Here is a 23,077-nt window from a genome sequence, read left to right on the forward strand (position 1 = left end):
AGGCATGAAAACAGGACTTTCATCTTCCCATAGCAGCCATTCACTAGCTCAAGGTCTCCTTGAGAGAGGGTAACTTCCAGGCACTTTGACTCTCATCACATGCAGGTAAAACTATCTAAGAAGCCAAGGGCATTTCTCCAAAGAGAATCACAGTTTCAGCACTTCAGACACAAAACTGCCCAGGAGTTGAGGGAACTATGCACTGAAACAGTGAAAGAGGCCGGGCTAGATTTCAGCAGAACACTGGCAGCATCTGCTATGGTCCATCACCTGCACCGCTCAGATCCGTATGAACTCATTCCATCCTGTTGTGAACACTTATAGGTCATGATTGATCATAATTTCTGAGTAAAAAATTGAAAGGCACGGATTAGTAGAACAGGCTTGCAGTTGCTAAAGCCATAACTGATCCATCATCTTCTCCTATCATTATTCCAAATACCCCTCATTCTTGATGATCGGTTCTCTTAGGCTAGGTGGCTTGACATCCAGTCTTGATTGTTAGGCCCTTAACAGGCTGTGCTTGTTGTAATCAACCATTTGAAGTTAATCCAGGGTATGGTTGAATAAAAAAATGCTGCAGTGGATCCCCCAAGCTTTAAAATATGTCTTGCTTCCTCATTATGTAGCAGCAAACCTCCCTCCTCATAATGGACAAGTCCAATTGTTCAGTGAATGGTTGCTCTGCCTACCAGACAATATAACTTGTGTTATCAAGTTCTTGAGGGAGAGCTCCAGTCATATGGTCAGCTGATGTCCATGGTCAGGGCTTTGGTCTTTCTAGGGCCAAGTAGCATGCCAAGAGCTGCTTTCCATGAAGAGAACTCCACTGCAATAGGATGGCCTTGATCTAGAACACTAGGGTTTTCACAGCAATTCTCCATTCAGGGCTTGGTAGGGAACCTGAACTGCATTCTTATTTACCATGGTACCTCTAATATTATGGGATTTGCTACTTAGTATGACTCTGGCATCAAGGTTACTTATACTAAAGCCAAAACTGCTGCAGAAACTTCTCTCATTCTTGACCCAACTCAAAACTGGTAGCCTTCTGAGTCATCTGATAAAGGATTTAAGCATTATTACCAAGTGTGGTCTTTGCCACCTCTATAACCCAGAATCTTACCAAGCACTCTGGGTCTTTCTTAGCAATAAGATGAGATGCAAAATTTGTCCTTCACTCTGAAGGGAATGTATTGACATGCATAACACAGTGGAACCCCTAAAATTTTCAGTGATTAAGCCTGCTCCTCAATGTCTGTAGGATTTTTCTCCTGTGCTCTAGAACACACATGTCCTAATAAGGCATTCAGATTATTGGCCTTAACTGCTCATTAGATCTGATTAACATGATATCAGCATACAGTAAACTAATCTGATGTTTGACCATTGTCAATCGAGGTCACCTCCAATCTATAGTGTGACAAATCCCTGGGGCAGGACCAGGAATGTATACTGATGTCCATATCAGGTGAATGCAAGTTGCCTTTGAGCCGGCCTTGATTCATGTATGATGAATATTAAAAAGAACACATTATTAGACCAGTAGCTTCATACTACATGCCAGACCTTGACACCACATTGTGCTGATCTAATAATGACAGTACCTAAGGCACAGTAGCTGCAATTAGAGCTACTGCCTGGTTACATTTGCCATTGTCTACGTCATTTGCCCGACCCACCAGGTTTCTATTTCAGGGAACAGCCTGAGAAATTAAATGGGGACACCATCACCCTTATATTCTTTCAAGTCGATTTTTCACACAACAGGCAAAGCGATTCTTTGTGAATATGAATCAGATAGTGCCTTGCTCCTGATTAAACCCTCCAGTGGTTTCCTGTATCACTCAGAGTAAAACATAAATCCTTTCATTGGCCAAGGAGCCCTAACCTGGCCCTGCACTCTCTCTCTAATTGTATTTATCATTCTCCCTCCAAGTCACTCAGCTCCAGACACGCTGACCTCTTGCTGTTCCTCAAACACAAGGATTTGCTGCAAGGCATTCACCCTCCAGGCTCCTGCTGCTCAAAATGCTCATTCCTTGGATGTTTGCATGATTGGCTGCCTACATTGTTTTACGTTTCTATTTAGATACCACCTTGTCAGTGAGGACCCATCTCCTTTCCTCCTGTATTTTTAAGGATTTTATTATAATCTGTAATTTTATATATTTTCCTATTTGTCTAATTTAAGCTCTAAGAGAACAAGAACTTTATTTCTTTGTTCAATACTGCTTGGTCAGCACCTAGAAAAGTGACTGATAAGTAGTATACACTTAGTAAATATGTGTCGAATGAATGAATATAGCCTGTTTTGTTTTGTTAGCATTAGAATGTATGCTCTTAACATGGAATGTGTGGATATATAGAGCAGAGATCCTTGGACCAGGCCAGTGCATGAACCTGTTATCAGTACACATAAGATAGATAGAACATATGAGTTTACAGTAGGTACAATTGATCCCATCCAAATGCTTAATACCAGCCACCCTCCCCCAGCTTCTTTGAATGTTTCAGATCATTCACCACCTGTCTCCTTCTTCAGAGATTTTTTTCTAAGTCAAGTAGTGGCCTTTCACCCCATATACATAACACATGAGAATTTTTTTTAAATTTAAATTCAATTAGCCAACATATAGTACATCATTTATTTTTGGTGTAGTGTTCAATGATTCATTAGTTGTGTGTAACACCCAGTTCTCATTATACATCATGTGCCCTCTTCACATGAGCATTTTTTTAAAAAAACACACTTTAATAAGGACCAAGGAGGATCTATTGCAGAAGAGGCACTGAATAATCAGGTGGAAAGGATCTCTTACCAAGTGGATTTCAGCCAGCCTGTGTCCTAAGCTCCCCATTCCTATGCCAGGGCCCATAAAAGGAGGAGCCATGTTGTCAGTGAAGGAGGCTATGCATGGACAACAATACCATGGTTTCTTCCTTACTCAGGGTGAATAAACACTCCACCACTGAATGAATACTTAACCTGTCAAAAGCAGACACTGATGTTGAGCCCCCCGATTTAGTAGCATTTATCAAGAAGACCATTCGGCCACTTGATAGCAACTTGACTGTGTCAGCTATCTTCCAGTTTGGGCTTGCCTCTCATGTAGAGCTGGGACTAGGGTGAAATAAGTGAAGCACTAGGCTCAGAAACAAAATTTAAAGGAGTACCAAAAAACTCAGTAATCAAGATAAACTTGAATGCAATACTTTAGGAATCAAATGTCCTGCAAAAACCCCATGATATATAAAATAACAACATTTTAAATAAAAACAGGATCAGGGCTATGTTAGGCCATGTGCAGCCAGAGGCAAAAGAAAACATCTGTAATACTGGTTTCGCATTTGTTGAAAGCTTTCGTATGTGTTCATCATGGGTTTTTTTGCATTATTTTTTTTTTTAAATATTGCTTTCAATTTTTCTTTTCTCTTGCTTACTGACTATTTTGGTGCTCTCTTACATTTTGTGCCTGAGGCAAGTGCCTCACTCCTTCACTCTCTTCCCATCTCTGTACCTATTTACATCTAAATGAATTGCAATTATATAAAATTTAAAAATAATTTCTACAGTTGCACTGGCCACATTCAAGTGCTCAGTAACTACAGGTGGTTAGTGCTTGCCACATTGGACAACATAGAATGTTTCCATCCTCACAAAATGTTCTATCAGACAGACACTGCTGCTCTAGAAAAGATGTTAAACTCCTCTGTGGAAAGAAATAAGTAAATGGTACCTGGATATTTTCAAAACACCTAGGAAAGTAATCCCAACCTGGGCAATATGTGATACTACCTAAAATGTCAATTTGCAAGTTCTTAAAACCTGATTCCTGCCAAGTCAGCTTTGCTTGACTTAAGGAAATATTCTCATAACAAGAAATATTGAGGATCAGGAAGTATTGATCATGAATGAGCCCCAGGAATTAATGACACAGCTGTAATTGTTGTGACTGCAATACTGTTGTCATGTGGGAACTTGCTTTTCCAGACCAGATCATAAAACAAAAGTGGGCCAGTATTTGGTTCCCATGATAATTCTGAAAGGGAAAGAATAACATGTGCTTTTGTGGTGCCAGGGGTGGGAATCATCTCTCACCACTGATCAACTGTTATCCAGAGCAGAAACAAAAAGCAACCTTGCAGTGGTAGTTTCTTTTCCAATGGAAAATATTTGTTTTAAATGAGGATGATTGCATTTAATTTAATTCTAATTTTTGCAGACACTCATATATTTCAGTGTAATGAATATCTGATGAAATAAAAGCATACATTTAAAGTCTAACTAGCCATGAAATGTGGAATGTTGGGAGCTGGGGATAGAAGATGGTATAAGCAAGAGAAATGAATGCTGTCTGTTGATACTCTAAGCAGTTATAACTTCCTTCCTCTGAATTTCTTTAACTAAACATTTAATACAAGAAAAATTGATTGGAAGCCAAATTGGTGTTTCTTTTCTTTGAATATCATTAATATCAATAAACTATACAAAATTTCTTTAAAGTTATATTATCTAACATGGTAGTTGGGTAGTTGCACCCTTGAATTTTTCACCTATGATTTTATTTTAGGGAATAACTTAATTTTGTAGATTTCCCCACTCCTGACAATAGCTACATTTTGTGCCAGCAACTCTAAAGATTGATCAGTGAAGGAATTGGAGATATTCTAGTTCAAATACTACAAGTAAACAGAAGATTATCACTGAAAACCAAAGAAGTCAGAGTTTTTGATCATCTTTAACCTAGTAACACAAAAGATGATATGTTGATATATTTTCCATAGGGTTACACCAACATCTCTTACTGTTTCTCTCCTTTTCTATTATTTCTTGTATTATTGGATATTAGTTGTCTTTTTAAATTTTTTTTAGGGCCTTGATTCTGTCTTTCTTTTTTTTTTCAGGTTACAGTTAAATCCTGGGGTTTCTTTTTGCTTCTCCCAGCTCCATTTTACTTGGTTACGTGCTACCATTTGTTTCCTTTCAGTGTCCTTCATCATCCCCTGTTTTTGAGCTCTTTCCATGTATCCTACAGTGAGGAGAATGTTGGCAGCTGTGTGGTTAATGTAATTAATGTGTACAGTCAATTTGGATTGACTAGGCCAAATAAATCCACTTTGAGACTTGAACTACCCAATTTGACTGTCTTTGTTGATCAGATTAGCTGGGTAATTGTCAAATCTCTATCTCACTAATTACTGCAGAGATACATCATGTATTCCCTCATTTGATTCACATTTCACTGAAATTTATAATCAAAGCTTTATGAAGGAATAGTGACTTATAAATAGCACCAGTTTAAGAAGAAATTCAATAACCACTTGCATCATTTTTGTCTTATCTTGGTGCTGAAGTGAAGAAAGGGAAAGATTATACAAATACATTTTTCTTGCTGCCACTAAAGAAAGGATGAATGACAGGAACTTCTACATCCATAAACCCATAAACATCATGCGTGCCCTCACAACAGACTGAAATTCTCAGACTTCGTAACTTCTTATTTTTACCTCTAGAAATGAAAGTAGAACAATTAATTACTCTTTGGCTCACCATAGGTCTTGAGTCAGCCAAAAGGAAAATTTCTGCTGACCAAATTACAGTAAACTAGTATTTTATTTATTTACACAGCAAACATATCCTTTGTTCTTGTTCTGCGGTAGGTGAAAGGAACATAGCTTCTTACCTCTTGTAATGTACGTTGAACTGGAGAAGGTGTTAGGTAACCCAGTGATTACTGTTCCATATAAAGTGCTTTCTTGATTCCCCAACTTGGCATTTCTATGTCAAGATGATTTTGTTTGAAGTAAGAAAAAACAGAATACTAAGATTACTTTTTGTGCCTGCCCATCCTAAAAACTGGACAAAATATATACACCAAAAAGCTAACAAATTTGCAGGTGTCTAATCCAGGTACTGCAGAGTAAATTTTACATGGTTTGGAAAGGCTTCTAATGGAAGAGTTTGGTTCTGTGAAAACATCTTTGTTCTGAAAACAGAACAAGATGGCTAAAAGTAGTAAAAATAGAAGTTATTGAATGGTTCTGCAAATAATTCATCTGAGGAAAAAAAAAACATACTCATAGGTTTTTTTGCAGTGAAATTTAAAGGCAGACTTATTCTGTACATGAGCATACACTGTATAAAAGAGCATTTTTCTTATGTCACCTGAGTCTTTGACTTGCTTTTTTCTCCTAAATGGACAAATATGATGACAATAATTACACTTCAAGTTTATTGAAAACCTATGTGTAAAGCACTGAGCTCAACATCTAACCCAGGAGATAAGGGTTTTTCAATGTAGTATTTAGAAAGTCAGACCTTATGATAGAAATAGTTCAGTGAGTATATATATTCAGGGTACTTGAAGGAAATTTAAAGAAAAATATTAACAGAAATGTGGCCCATCCATCTACTTCTCCACATACTTTATCCTCTACAGGTTCATTCCCTCACAGGCGAATCGAAATGAGGAATAGAATAACATGTAATTAATACACAGGTCTTTCTGCCCGAGTATGAAGAGAAGCTTTGCTTGCTGCTTAATACATAGTAAAATTATGGGGTTTTTTAAAAATGCAACTGAGGAATTATTGAACACTACATCTGAGACTATGACGTACTGTATGTTGGCTAATTGAATTTAAATTAAAATATAAATAAATAAATAAATAAATAGATAGATAAATATTACATCTGGGGTAAGAAATTGTTTTATATTGAAAATTATTTCTTATTACTACAATACAGGATTGGATTTTAAGTTTCTTGAGGTGACCTTTACTATGTCTTCTTAATATTAATCAATATTCATGAGCACTTGCTGTTGTCGTTTCTTGAGCATGTACTATGTGTCAAGCACCCTAATTGGTCTTGTACCCCTTTTATTACTAACCCTGACAGGAACTTTTTTGGATAGGTTTACAATTTAAAGATTAGAAAACTAAGTTTTAGATTAAATACTTTACACTAAATCACAAAACAAGTTAGTGGTAGTACCTGGATTTTTAACCTAGGTGTTGTACTCAAAGGGTTACTTATCCACAGTCTAATGTGCCAGACCCTTCTCACTGTCCTCTCTGACTTGTCTTCATGTGACACACACGAAGTGTGAATGGCCATCACAGATTATGTAGGCCTCACACTATAGAAGGAAAGGGAAGTGATTTCAAAAACAATTGGATAATTGATGTGGTTGTATTAAGAAAAGATTTGGGGTGGCTTAATTTGATAGATGGTAGAAAGCCACTCAGGTTTCTTAGGAAGGGGAAAGGCATAATAAAAATGGCATTTAAAAAAATGTATTGTTAAGCCTGTCACATGGTGTATTTAAAACATACACATAATCCTACCTTGAAAAAGTATTGAACACAAATAATGCTAGTTAATGATATACATTCTGAATTATTTAGGAATGAAGTGTACTTTTGTATGCAACTTACTTTGGCATGAATCATAAAAATAGGATGGATTTGTGCATGGATAGAGGGATGTATAAGTAAATTAATATATAATACATAGAATTAGCAATATGTTAGAAATTTGGGTATTGGTATACTGGTGTTACTGTATAATCCTTTCAGCTTTGATGTATATTTGAAAATTTTCATAAGATGCCAGAAAAAATAAAAGCAGTGGTAGCAATATGTAGGATAGATTGGAGGAGCAGAAAGTAATGCTCAGAGACATTATAGTAAACTGGATAAGCACTGTTGAGTATCTGGAGAAGTTAGTGACAGTGGCAAAGAAGAAGTATTGATCATGATTAATATTTAACATAAACAAATGAGTTACGTTTAACAACTGGAAATAAGAGATGAAAAAAAAAAGATGAATCTTATTGAGAGATTCCAGCCTGGTAAAAAGAACAAATGGGGGTGCTTTCATAATCTGACATTGAAATCCTTGATATGACAGATACCCAAATGCTGGCTTTCCTTTGAGAAAGGAAACCTGTGCATCTGTAGCAGGTTTTTTTGGAGAATTCCTAAACTGGAATTCTCCCTGACACTGGCAACATACTTTGTAATCGATACCTTGTGATCGCTCTAAAGCTCATTTTACGGTTGCATTGATATATAGCCCATGCCACATGCTTTTCCTACAATGTGACAGTCACATTCCTCTAAAGAAGAAGGATCTATGTTCCCTCCCCTTGAACCTAGGTGGACCTTCGTCATTTCTTCAATCAGTTAAACATGGTGGAAGTGATACTGTGTGTCTTTTAAGGCTAGGTCATAATAAGCTTCTGGTTAGTCATCTCTCATGACAGACTCATTGAAAGCCCTGACATTAATGTGAGAATACTGGTTGTCCGGAAGCCGCCATGGTAGAAAGTGCACATAGAGAGCTCACACAGATATAGAAATGCCCAAGGAGCCTCAGCTGTTCCAGCTCCTAGCGGTTGGAGTCTTCCCAACCCTGGTGGCAGACAAGTGAGTGAATGAGCTTCCTTGTGATTTCTTTCCCCAGGCTTTAAGCCTCCCCAGTTTTCACAAAGTGAAACAGAGAGAGTTTTCCTTGTTGAGCCCCGTCCAGATTGCAGATTTGTTAGCAAAATAAATGTCACCATTTTAATCTACTACATTTTGGGATAATTTGTTACTAAGACATCATAAGCCATACACACAGACTTTTTCCATTAAGGTCACTTTGTCCTAGCTGGAAGACCTGATTTCTTTTAAGACTACTTAAGGCCCAAAGGAAACATGAATTCTTGCTCCTTAGCTGTGAAAATACATCTTATCCCAACTAGTATTCTCGCCCCACTCTGCAGTAGTGCCCAGATTCAGTTAATTTCTTTAAATTTTTGTAGGTGAGAAAGTCAGTAATCTCTATAGCTTCCAAAATCTAGACAGTAAATATCAAACTCAGGCCGACCACCAGTCCCTATGTCACCTTTGTGAAAAGTAGAAAAAGGTACTACTTACCCACGATATTATATTTCCATCTATCATAAAATTATCGTAATATATACTGATTTTATCAGAACAAAATATTTTACTGTCACTTGATTGAAAATCGTTTTACTATACTGAACTGTGATGCCTGTAAAGAGAATGACACCGCTAGAGGGCAGTGTACACTCTGCACACCACTGCACCTGCCAGTCTGAGAATTCTCCACGTTTTCCTAAACCTCCTTTTATTTGGCTCGAGGTCAATGGAAGCGTCCTTTGAACCACACTGAATAGCACTTCTCTCCTCTTGCTCTTTCCTTCTCTACATAGCCTGAAGATGCTTGAGGGTCTAGAAATGTCACAAAACTAGTTTTCAGGAGCCATCTCTTAGCATAAACACACAGCCCTCTAAAATATGGGGATTTGGGGGCGCTTGGGTGGCTCAGTCGTTAAGCGTCTGCCTTCGGCTCAGGTCATGATCCCAGGGTCCTGGGATCGAGTCCCACATCGGGCTCCCTCCTTGGAGGGAAGCCTGCTCTCCCTCTCCCACTCCCGCTGCTTGTGTTCCTGCTCTTGCTATCTCTGTCTCTGTCAAATAAATAAAATCTTAAAAAAAAAGAACCCATTCTCTAAAAAAATAAAATAAAATAAAAAATAAAATATGGGAATTTTGTTAAAATAAAATAAGAAATTTTTAAAAACTGTATGTTAACTATACTGGAATTAAAATTTAAAATATAAAATAAAAATATGGGAATACTGTTTACATTTCTAAAGTGTAGTTCAGAAACAAAAATAGTCCCATTTAGCATAGTCTCAATAACATCTGGTTATTATTCATGTATTCAGCAAGTAATTATTGATTTCATATATATATAATAAATGAAATATACATACAATTAAATATATATATTGTTTGGAATAAGATGTACTTTCACGGCTAAGGAATATATATATGTATATGTTTGTGTATATATATGTGGGGGGGATATAAAAGACATAGTGCCAGGCACAGGGAAAATAATGGCAAGCCATGAAATTTACAGTGTAATGAGTTATTCGGGCAATCATAAAATCATGCAAATACATAATGGCAGCTTTGATAGATATTAGGAAGGAATTTTAAGTGATAGTGGAACATCTTAGAGTATAGTCTGGATTGAGAATAGAGATTCGGGATTTATCCCACAGAGGTGTTGTTTCTAAATATAAGAAACCATATTCATGGGGAGTAAATGTATGAAAAGAAGATCAGAAGTCTAGAGATAGAGCTGCAAGAAACACTCCTAGTTGCACAGAGGAAGAAGGATGGCAAGGAGCCCTGGAAGAACACCAGAAGTAGCAAAAGAGGTAGGAGCAACCGTGAGTGCTGAGTGAGCCGGGACGGACACCAAAAAAGAGAATGTTTAGGGAAGGGGTGGTGTTCTAGAGAGCACAATTCCTCAGAGAGTTTAGGGAGGGTTAATACCAAGAAAAGATTATTAAGTCTGACAAACATGCAAGCACTCGCTATCTTCAACTACAGGAAAAATGTCCTGAGTTTTATGATAAAGACACCAGGAAGATTTTATAGTTTCACAAGGAAGGGGAACTCAAAATAGGATATGGATCCCAAAAGCCTTTCTGAGTAGTTTCGGCCCAGTAAAGGGTAAAGTAAGAATTAAATTAAAAGGAAGGTAGGAACAACAGGGGCAGATCCATTGAGAAACAAAAAAGCACGCATGACATGTTCTGGAGCTGCTAGTAGTTTGAAGTCAGTGGTTACATTTGAAGGGATGACAGGGTTGGAACTGGTAAAATGAGTAAGATCATGCCAGAGCTTTGGATTAACCTAAAAAATAGAGCTGTACAAAAAAAAAAAAAAAAAAAAAAAATCTGAAGCTAATGATACTCTATATGTTAATTCGTTGAATTTAAATAAAATAAGATATATTTAAAAAAGAAATAGAGCTTTAGAATGACGTTATGGGGAACATTAAATGATTTAAAACAGGAAAATAATGTGAGATGATCTGAGTTTTAGAAAGAGCACTATAGAAAGAAGGTTGATCAATCGATCAATTTAGAGAAAGAGAGACAACAGCAAGAGATCAGTTAAAAGGGAATGGCAGTTTCCCCAAGTGAAACATGGGAGTTTAAGAAGTAGAGATAGGGGCGCCTACGTGGCTCAGTCGGTTAAGCGTCTGCCTTCAGCTCGGGTCATGATCCCGGGGTCCTGGGATTGAGCCCCTCATCAGGCTCCCTGCTCCATGGGGATCCTGCTTCTCCCTCTCACTCTGCCGCTCCTGCCCCACTCTGCTGGTTCTCTCTCTCTCTCTCTCAAATAAATGAATACATGTTAAAAGAGATGAATGTGTGGAGCATGTACTGCTGTTCACCGCTAAACAGGAGACAAGAGTGGGAAGGTACAGGGTTCAGGCAGTCTGGGGTTTTCTAAATGTCAGTACACCCTAGGCAGAGTGATCTGGCTATAAGAAAAGAATAGACATATCAGTATACACTCAGAGACCTTTTTCTTGGAAAATTATCAATTTGGGGTGTCTTTAAATCTGGGAAAGTATTACTAGAAAATCCAATGATCTTTTGCAACTCATGACACAGAAATTCTCATTTCACATTCTCCCAAAGCACTCTGGCAGGAAGGAAAGGAATTTATGGCCACACTCACAACTCCACTGTACGACTTAATTCCTCTGCCCAGATCCCACACCACAGTGCCAAATGCTAATGCCCTGTTGTATATGACTCATTAGTCCATGCAATCAGTTTTGAAAAGTCAGCAGAGCTATAGAAAGAAAATGTTCATTTTTTAAGTGGTATTTACTGCAGAAAGTGGTTTTATCTAAAAGGAGCTGCTTTTACACTTAGGGAAGAGTTAAAAGTCACTGTGGTTATCTTGCTGACTGAACAACCTGATAAATAAGACTATTAATATGTGGATAAACAACAAGGCATGGACCAAATTTCGTTAAACTTCCATAATTCCAATAATCCAATACCGTGAATAAAGATGTAGAAAAATCTAAGGTATTCCTAAAAGCATAAAGTAAGCCCCAAAGAGACACAGACAATAAAGAGAACAGTATTCAGTGTAGTGCTGTCAACTCTATTCCACATAACTCCCACAAACAGCTTATTTTCTGTACAGGAAGTGCTCCAGGATAGTGGAAGAGACATACTGAATGTTTATTCTAAAATTACCTAGTGTGAGACTTAAGACATTTGTTTCCTTAAAGGAGTCGGCCTGACATTTGAACTTCCTCAAAAAATTGCATTAAATATGTATCCGCTTGGAGGGCCTACCAAAATAGAATAATGCATTTTCAATTTAGTCTTGGTTACACTTGACCTGTTTTAAAGTGTTTCTTTAATGAAATGGAAGCTATACCAAAATTAATTCTATGCAAGTGGCAGAGCAGGTTCTGTGTTATTTAATCATAATGCATACCATCCACTTTGCCTGAGTGTAGAAACAATATGGAGGTGGCGATTGCTTTAATCTGGCAGGCCTGATAACATTGTCATAATAATCAAAATAAAGTTCAAGTGGTTTTCTGACCTGAATGTAACACTCATGTTTTACTGTAAGACATAAGGAAAGGCAGAGAACCAAGTTATTCTACTGTGGCAGTTTTAGCTTGCAATTGTACTAATAATTCTGCATCAAGGGCAATTGAGCTAAGGCAAAAGGGTTCAAAAACCCAATCCTCTTCATTACCATCACCAATTTATCTGTTAAACAGTATGCACCATTCTGGCCACTTTTCACATGAATTAACTCAGAAATGAGTTCATCCCTACAACCTAGCCTGCTTGTTAAAAACCACACTTTCTACAGATGAGAAAACTGAAGCCAGAAGAGTTTCAAAGTTATACCGTGAGGCACGGTGGAAATCTGGGATTCCAAAGGCCATGTTTTTTCCTCTCCATCATGCTTCCCTATTCAGTAACATATCAGTATGCAATGTGTGGCAGGCACTCTGCTGTGTGGGAACATGAAGTAAATAAAAAGTCTTAGTCTTGATAGAGCTGTCACACTAAAGGGAGAGACCAACAGTAGACAAGAAAAGACGTAAACAAGATGGTGTTTTCCTATGGTGGCAGGTGCTCAAGAAACAGAGTTGGCATAGAAAATTAGGGGTGGGGGGACTATTTTTTGTTTGCTTAATTGCTTGTTTTCTATGTAACATGAATAGACAAGGCTTTTCTGAGGAAGAGCTACTGTAAGAAGAAACCTGAATGATACAAAGGCACTAGACATAAATGAAAGATTATTGTAGAGGGGCGCCTGGGTGGCTCAGTTGGTTAAGCGACTGACTGCCTTTGGCTCAGGTCATGATCCTGGAGTCCTGGGATCGAGTCTCACATCGGGCTCCCTGCTCAGCAGGGAGTCTGCTTCTCCCTCTGACCCTCTTCCCTCTCGTGCTCTCTATCTCTCATTCTCTCTCTGTCAAATAAATAAATAAAATCTTAAAAAAAAAAAAGAAAGATTATTGTAGCAGGGAACAAACGGTAAACTCCAAAATCTGAGACAAGAAGGAGCTTGGCATCTTCCAAGTACTAGTAGGCTAGTTTGGTAAAAATGTATTAAATAACATAGAGAAAAAATGAAATAAGATGGGAACAAATCATAAACCAAATCATCCAGAGACTTGTAGAACTTTCTGGATTCTTTTTTCTAAGAATAATGGGAAGCTATAGAAGGATTACAGTAAGAAAATGACATAACCTAAATTACATCTAAAAAAATACTTTTCTAGATTCAGTGTGGGGAATAGATTGCTTGTTTTTTTGTCTACTTGATTGCAGCTTCTGAGAAGGATATGTAAAATAGCAAATGACGTTCTTTAAAAATTATTTATTTATTTATTTATTTAATTTTAAATTGACTATAGTTAACATACAGTGTTATATTAGTTTCAGGTGTACAATATAGTGACTCAACAATTCTATACATTACTAGGTGTGCATCAGAATAAGTGTGCTCTTAATCTCCTTCACCTATTCACCCATTTCCCCCACCCACCTCCCCTCTGATAACCATCTGTTTATTCTCTGTAGTTAAGAGTTGGTTTCTTGGTTTGTCTCCTTTTTTTAGGTTTTCATTTAAATTCCAGTTAGTTAACGCACAGTGTAATATTAATTTCAGGTGTACAATATAGAGATTCATCACTTACATACAACACCGAGTGCTCATCACAAGTGCACTCTTTAATCCCCATCATCTATTTCCCTCACCCCCCACCCATGTCCCCTCTGATAACCATCAGTTTGTTCTCTGTAATTAAGAGTCTGTTTCCTGGATTGCTTCTCTCTCTTTTTTTTTTGTCCCTTTGCTCATTTGTTTTGTTTCTCAAATGCCACATATGAGTGAAATCATATGGATTTGTCTTTCTGGCTGATTTATTTGACTTAGCACTATACTAATTCCGTCAGTGTGGTTGCAAATGGCAAGATTTCATTCTTTTTTATGGCTGAGTAATATTGCATTGTGTATATATAAACACTTTTCTTTATCCATTTATCAGTCAGTGGACACTTGGGCTGGTTCCATAATTTGGCTATGGTAGATAATGCTGCAATAAACATCAGGGTACATGTATCCCTTTGAATTAGTATTTTTGTATTCTTTGGGGAAATACCTAGTAGTCCAATTGTTAGATGCTAGCATCTAGCATCTAGTTCTATTTTTAACTTCCTGAGGAATCTCCATAATGTTTTCCACAGCAGCTGCACCAGTTTGCATTCCCACCAACAGTGCACTAGGGTTTTTTTTTTCCACATCCTCACCAACATCTGTTGTTTCTTCTGTTGTTGATTTTAGCCATTCTGACAGGTGTCAAGTGATATTGTAGTTTTGATATGTATTTCCCTGATGATCAGTGATGTTGAGCATTCTTCTATGTGTCTGTCAGCCATCTGTATATCTTCTTCAGAGAAATGTCTGTTCATGTCTTTTACCACTTTTTAATTGGATTTTTATATATATATGTATATATATATAATCATGTCATCTGCAAATAGTGAAAGTTTTACTTCTTCCTTACCAATCTGGGTACCTTTTATTCCTTTTCGTTTTCTGATTGCTGTGGCTAGGACTTCCAGTACTGTGCTGAATAAAAGTGGTGAGAGTGGACATCCCTGTTTTATTCCTGACCTTGGGGGAAAAGCTCTCAATTTTTCACCATTGAGTATGAGGTTAGCTGTGGGGTTTTTTTATTTTTGTTTTTGTTTTTATTTTTTATATATGGCCTTTATTATGTTGAAGTATGTTCCTTCCAAATCTACTTTGTTGAGGGTTTTTATCATGAATGGATGTTGTATTTTGTCAAATGTTTTTTCTGCAACTATTGAAATGCTTATATGGTTTTCATCTTTTCTCTTGTTTAGTAATATATCACCTTGCTTTATTTGCAAATATTGAACCACCCTTGCATCCCAGGAATAAATTCCTCTTGATTGTGGTTAATGATTTTCGTGATGTATTGTTGAATTGGGTTTGCTAATATTTTGTTGAGGATTTTTGCATCTATGTTCATCAGAGATACTGACTTGCAGTTTTGTGTTTATTTTGTTTTTTTAAGTAGTGTCTATCTGGTTCTGCTATCAGGATAATGCTGTCTTCATAGAATGAATTTGAAAGATTTCCTTCCTCTTCTGTTTTTTGAAATAGTTTGAGAATAGGTATTAACTCTTCTTTAAATATTTGGTCGATTCCACCTGTGAAGCCATCTGGTCCTGGACTTTTGTTTGTTAGGAGTTTTTTTATTGCTACTTCAATTTTATTATTGAAAATTAGTCTGTTCAAATTTTCTGTTTCTCCCTGATTCAGTTTTGGGAGGTTATACATTTCTAAGAATTCATCCATTTCTTCTAGGTGGTCCAATTTGACATAAAATTTTTCATTATATTCTCTTATAATTCTTCATATTTCTGTAGGGTCAGTTGTTAGTTTTCCTCTTTCATTTCTGATTTTGTTTGAGTCCCCTCTCTCTCTCTGATGAGTCTGGCTAAAGGTTTATCAATTTTGTTGATCTTTTCAAAGAACCAGCTCAAAGTTTCATTGATCTGTTCCATTGGGTTTTTTTTTTTAAGTTCAAATGACTATTGTTAATTTATCTGTTTATCCCTTAAAAGTTTTGATTTATGTGTTCTGAGTCTGTATTTTAGGTGCACATATGTTTAAAATGTCATGCCTTCTTTTTCTACTTTTTCTTTTCCAATATAGAACATCCTTGTGTACCAATGTGATATTTTTGCCTTACATTCTATTTTATTAGACGGAAGCTCCTCGTAAATTGAGGAAGATCGATAATCTAACTGCCCCGGGGATTTAGAAAAGGAGAGACTAGAGGTGTTGCAAAGTGTGAGGGCGCTTGACCAGCTCCCCTTGTTCCATCTGCTCTTCAGCTCATTACTCTCATTTCCTTGTTTGTGTTACTCTGTGTTTAGGCCCCAGTTGTACCTTAAATCATTGAGAATTGATAATGAGTTGGATAATGAAAACAATGGTTGTCTGAAGGCGATGAGGGGAGAAGTAAAAAAAAAAAAACTTGAAAGATCCCAAGGACTTCGTCTTACCACTTCCCACACTCACAGTTCAAGGCCTTGTGCAGCCTCCTAGTGGTGGATCAAGTCAGACTGTTATTTAGGTAACTCCTGTAATTCATGTTTCTTTCTCTCATCTTTGGTTTTTCCAAGTTTGATTTTGAAGAAGCGGCTAGGAACCCAGGCTAGCTTACCATCATGACAGGAGTAGAAGATTTTTTGTTTTTTGTCTTTTTCCCCTCACATTACTTTGAGATAGTCAATACTGTTCTCCTTCTCCAAATCCAATTCATAAATTACACTCATGACAGATTCCAAAAGTAATACATAATATTTCAAAGTCTGTGGCATATGGCAAACACTTTTAAAAAAGTTAAACACCTGTGCCTTTTCTATGTTGCTTATGATTTCTCTAGGAAATCATAGGTTTATTTCTTCTTTTTTTTATGTGTTGCAATAGCTTATTTTTTCCACCTACATTTCATGGAATAGTTATTTTATAATTGCTAAGGGAGGAAATCTTATTTAATGAGATGTTTTTATTCTGTTAGAATTTTGCTTAAGTATAAAAAACCTAGGAAATTCCTATTTTTGTTACTGAACACTGACTAAACAAATAAGAAAAAGAACAACTAAAAGCCAACTGTTAAGATAATTAAAAAGTTTGGAAATTCCAATACTAAACATTAAAATAAAATGCAACTGTCATAAAATCCTAGTCAGAATGTAAATTAATACAATATTTTTGGATTGAGTAATACTTATTCAATTAGGCTTTTGCTACATGTTAAATAGGGCAATATTGAGTGAAAATCTTTAAGTGGACATGTCATTTAACCAGCAAGTTATGTCTAGAAATGTTCTAAAAAATAATGAAGGAGAACACACACATTAGTTTCTCTAAAGGTGTTTATTTTAGCTTGATGTGTATGGTAGGCTGAATAATGGCCCTCCAAAGATGTTCATGCCCTAATCTCTGGAACTCGTGAACACCTTGCCTTACATGACAAGGGATTTTGGAGATGTGATTAAGATAAGGATCTTGATATGGGAAGATTATTCTGGATTATCTGGGTGCAGCCAGTGTAATCACAAAGGCTCATGTAAGAGAGAGGCCAGAAAGTCAGAGTCAGAAAAAGGACATGTAACAACAGAACCAGAGGTTGACATGAATGTACTTTTAAGATGGAAGAAGGGGCATGAATCAAGAAATGCAGGTAACTTCTAGAAGGTGGACAAGATGAAGAAATGAATTCTGCCCTGGAGCCTTCAGAAGGCACAAAACCCTGCTGACATCTTGATTTTAGACTTTTGCCCTCTAGAACAGTAAGATAATAAATTTGGTTACTTTCAGCCACTAAATTGGTAGTGATTTGTTAAAGCGGCCATAGGAGACTAATAAAGTATATAATAGTAACAAGTTTAAAACCCATCCAAAAAAGTGTGTATTATGCAGCCATTGAAATTGTTATAGGACAGCATTTTATATGCTTACATGATGTTATTAAGTATAAAAAATTTTATAAACATAATGTTTAACTCATTTTTAACAAGGAAATAACAAATAAGGATAGCTTCATTTTTAAAGTGCTTTTTTGTGTTTCAGGAACCTTTAAAGAGCTTTCCATGTTTTCTCTTAATTCCTGCTCCTATAAGGTAGTTCCCCATTTTTACAGATGAGGCAATTAAGGCATTGAGAAGTTAAGATACCTCCCCAAGGTCATACAGTTAGTGACAGATCTGAAATTAGGAGGAGACCCCTCAACCTGAACTTAGTCTTCTTTGTATAAATAACAATGGACAGTAAACAAAGCAAATGTATATATAACCCTGATAATGCTATGTGATGAAAAACAGGCAAATTTTATTTTCTTCTTTTCTTTGAACAATAAACTTTAATTACTTCTGAAATACAGGAAAAAAGTAAGTTTTAAAAAGAGAATAATAAAAGTTTAAAAATATGTTGATGATCTTTAGAAAAATACTTCTTATTCTCATTTGTATTTTTAGAAAAATTCACACCTTTCTTATTTCAAATAAAATTGCCACAAAGATATTACATAAATATGTAATTGTATAAAGAATGAAATTATGTCATGACCTACTTGATTATATATCATTCAGAGTTTTGCAAACCTAACATGTGTATATTTAAATACCAATGCATCGCTAATAAATACCAGTAAAATACATATGAGAAAATGTAGCATTAGAAACTGAACTAAAAAATTAACCCTTGGGGGAAAATGGCATCTGGTTAGCCTCTAATGCGGTTCACCCCAACACCACTTACAAGTGAAGTACAAAGACATACAAAAAAACTACCAGAATAGAGTCATACAAAAAAAAAAAAAAAAACGCAATTGGTGAAAGACTTGCATTGTGTTTTTGCTGAAAGTAAGATAACTCTTAGACTCTCCCCCACTGGAGCCCTAATTCAAAATATGAAGTCTCTACTAAAGCAAAATCTTGACAGCTATCCTTCTACCATGAGTGCTGTGCTTTTTGAAGTAGCCAGAGTACTGATCCACTCAATTAAACCTTTTTTTTAATTTTTTTTATTTTATTTTTTTTAAAGATTTTATTTATTTTTTGAGAGAGAGAGAATGAGAGAGAGAGCACGAGAGGGAAGAGGGTCAGAGGGAGAAGCAGACTCCCTACTTAGCAGGGAGCCCGATGTGGGACTCGATCCCGGGACTCCAGGATCATGACCTGAGCCGAAGGCAGTCGCTCAACCAACTGAGCCACCCAGGTGCCCAAACCTTTTTTTTTTTAACATTTACTTATTTATTTTAGAGAGAGAGAACGAGCACCAGGAGGGGCAGAGGGAGAGAGAAAACTTTAGCAGATTTCTCGCTGAGCTCAGAGCCCAACACAAGGCTGGATCTCAGGACCCTGAGATCATGACCTGAGCAGAAACCAAGAGTTGGGCCCTTAACCAACTGCCCCACCCCAGGGCCCCTCTGCCTTTGTATATCTCGTTGGTAATTGCATTCCCCAGAAAACAGAAAGGGAGATTTACAGAGAAATGGCTATAGCCATAAGAAGAGATAAGACACAAGAGTCTTTGTAACAATAAATAGCAATTTTGTTTTTTCATCTACCTCATCCATTTATAAGTCTAGTTAGTAGCTCTGGGAGCATTCCCCTATGCATTCAACTGCTAAACCAGGAAACTGGGCAAGGAGCTACATCTTCCATACTCTATCCAGTTAAATGGATAGCAAACAAGTGAACCAGTAGGGATGAAGTCAAAGATAATCTCATGGTCTTCCCATTGGCATACACTAGGTCTGCTTAGTTCCCCTCTTGTTAGAAGATTAATAAACAAAAATGAAAGTTATAATTGTCAGGTACCACAGAACAATAGAATGGAAACACCTGAAGATTCAGAAGAAAAAGAAAACCCTTATAGTGACTGACTAACAGAATAAGAACATTTATCTTTCCTGTTAACCATTGTCTCCCCAGCTCCTAAAACATTTGTATGACTGATAGTGGGTATTCAATAAATGTTCACTGACTTAATAAATAATCTTTTTATGAAAGTATTCTACATCTTCAATGGGCAATAAGAAGTCTTTAAATCCATAAAGCATGGAAGTGAAGCTGTAGAGAAAATAAGCTGAACCAAAAGAAAATATAAAGGAAATGTACAAAGTGCAAAGTAAGAATATTTAAAATATAAGTGCAATTGAGAGAGTAAATGGTGATAAATATAAATAATTTTCTCTTCTGTGTGTATCAAACACTTATTCTCAGTCTACGACTTGTCTTTTAATTTATTTTTTAATGTACAGAAATATTAATTGTATATAGTAAGATCTCTCTTTGTTCTTTCTGGCTTCTAGTTTTTATGTCTGACTTAGAAAAGCCCTTATACTAAGATTATAATTTTTCCCATTTCTTTTATAAGTGTTTATGTAAATCTCTTTAATTCTACTGAAATTTATTATTACGCTTTATAAAAGATTTGTGTTTAATGAATGATATTTACAGAAATATACTTTAAATCTCACAATAACAAGTTAATTTGGGTCATTACTGCCACCAAAGACAATTAGAAAAGCTGAAAAATTATAAAAAAGACTTTGGAGAATTAACGTGACAAGGACAAAATAGTAAAGACCCATAGAAGATAAAAATTATGAGTTTGGGGAGTTTGGCATTTGACACTACTTTTCCCGAGAGGTATTTACCAATTTCAAGAGTAGCCAAGCCGCTGAGAATGTGAGAAGCCAAAGTAGGAGTCCAGAACTGGCACAATCAGGGACTTCGTAAATGTCCCCTGCTTTGGTGGCCTTTTAAGACTAAACCCAAGGATTAAGTGTAAGCAGGAATAGATACACCTCACAGCACCTGCAGCTCATTTAAAATCATTTTAATGCCTGGAATAAATTAATCAGATTCTGGATTACTAGTGATACTAGGTGTCTGGGATGAAAATTCTCACTTTTCCTCAAATTATTTCTAAGTAATCTTGTGAATACAGTGTCCATCGAAAGATAACGAGGCATACAAGGAAACAAGACAATCAAATGAGAGCCAAGTTAGGGTTCAATCAAGAAAAGAGCAGTTATTGTCATCCAGATATAGAGCTTTTCTTATGAGCACTGGGGGCTTATACCAATCCTAGAATATCTGAGGATCTGAAGATCTGAGAAGCTACCACTGAAAATTATTGTGCTCAGCTGAGCACACTAAAGAAGGACTTCTCAAAAGCTTTCCATAAGATGCTGCAATTCTCAGGAAGTTCTCAGAAGCTTCCACAAACTACCACAGTCTGCAGAAGTGAAATGGGTGGATCTCAAGAGCTCATCAGAAAGCCACTGTAAATCTCAGATCTGCCCACACATTTTGCTGCAAAAGCCTCTAAAGAATAATGACTTCTTTTTCTCTTCTGCCTTCCAAAACAATTCCAAAAGTCTCTCACCTAGAAGTATGTGGGGAAGGAGATTTTAAGAACTGTGTTCTTTGGCTTATTTTCTTGGTTTCTAAAAGATATATAGAAACCTGAGAGAATTTCTGGTTTACCCTCATTCAATATGGCTTCCTTCAATAGGTATCTGGTAAGGTCCTGGTCTCCCTAAGACCACCTCACTTGCTCTAACTTTTCCTTGTCCATTCTACCTCTGTCTCTTCCTCTTCCTTCTTAGAATTAGTCATTGCTCTGTGCTATTCTACATAATACACATGATCCTACTGATATCAAGCAACATGGGGCACCCTGGGTGGCTCAGTCTGTTAAGTGTCAGACTCTTGATTTCAGCTCAGGTCATGACCTCAGGGTCATGAGATTGAGCCGTGCCTTCGGATCCACACTGAGCATGGAGACTGCTTAAGATTTTCTCTCTCCCTCTCCCCTACCCCCCTTCTCAAAAACAAAACAAAAACACAACATATACATTAATTGTTTGCCTATCTGCTTCACTTGTGAGACCGTGGCCATTCCTGAGCAGGTACTTACTTTGTTTATTACCAGCACTTGACTCACTACCCAATCTCACTGAGCTTAGGACCTCGACACTTTGGCTGAATGTAATTCACTAATTCATTGCCAGCTTGGCGGTGAAGTTGGGAAATCTGGATCTGTTCGGAATATACCCGAAAAACTATAGTGAAGTTTCTTCAAATTATAATTGTTTAACCACACTGAGTGATATTACAAGATCTTTATCAGTTGGTCACATGTTATGTCAAATAAATAATGTAGCTTAATCACTAAAGTGCCACCATTGTTTTTAACAAAAAATATTGGGCAGATTGTGATTGGAATTGTGTATACATTCACTCTAACATAAGCCTTTCCAAAATAAGCTTTTAAAAAAGCAGGGCCATGAAAAACGGACTTTTCCATCAAATTTTAAAGTTTTAAAGTAATGGACATCATGCAGCTGTGTAATCATATAAAATATCCTAAAACTAACAGAGATATCCTCAGGAATTCTCTATTATTCTAGGGGCTTCTCACATATTTCCAATCTTACTTGAAGATTAAGGAAAATAAGTATGTATATATTTTTAAATTTTTATTGTTATGTTAATCACCATACATTACATCATTAGTTTTTGATGTAGTGTTCCATGATTCATTGTTTGTGCATAACACCCAGTGCTCCACACAGAATGTGCCCTCTTTAATACCCATCACCAGGCTAACCCATCCCCCCACCCCCATTTTTTTAAGTATGTATATTTTGATGTCAATAAAAGATTTTATAACCCAATCAGTAGAACACTATTTTCAACATCTTCTAGTTTATGGGGTATTTTTGTTGTTCAAGCCTGTGGTGTCGGGAGGAAAATCATATGTAGTTAATGACTGAAAAGTGTAATACTTCTCTCTTGTTGGAGAGAATCCTGGGGTGAATTCTATGATAGCAGCCCCTGCAGCTTCTGCCAAGTATATGTGAGTAGTTTATGATCATGTGACTCTACAGCAGAGCTTTAACTTGCCCCTCCCCCACCACCCCGTGTTCAGGAACCTTACTACGTGCTTTGTCAGAATGTCTCTTAGGTATTCACATTAGTGGGTTGTTTTTGGTTTTTTGTTCTGCTTTGTTTTTTTGTTTGTTTGCTTGTTTGTTTTTTTAAGTATTTTGCACCTAACAAACTACTGGCTTTAAAAA

General features: G+C 36.6%; 1 protein-coding gene across 1 annotated transcript in view; it reads left to right on the plus strand.

Moving 5' to 3' along the window:
• Window positions 1–23,077, plus strand: part of MARCHF1 (membrane associated ring-CH-type finger 1) — a 471,309-nt gene that overhangs the window by 320,598 nt on the left and 127,634 nt on the right. The window lies entirely within an intron of this gene.

This window comes from Eumetopias jubatus, unplaced genomic scaffold (genome assembly GCF_037043125.1).
Source record: "Eumetopias jubatus isolate StellerSeaLion01/CBP00866 unplaced genomic scaffold, mEumJub1_p1.0 scaffold_2, whole genome shotgun sequence".
In the NCBI taxonomy this organism is placed as follows: domain Eukaryota; kingdom Metazoa; phylum Chordata; class Mammalia; order Carnivora; family Otariidae; genus Eumetopias; species Eumetopias jubatus.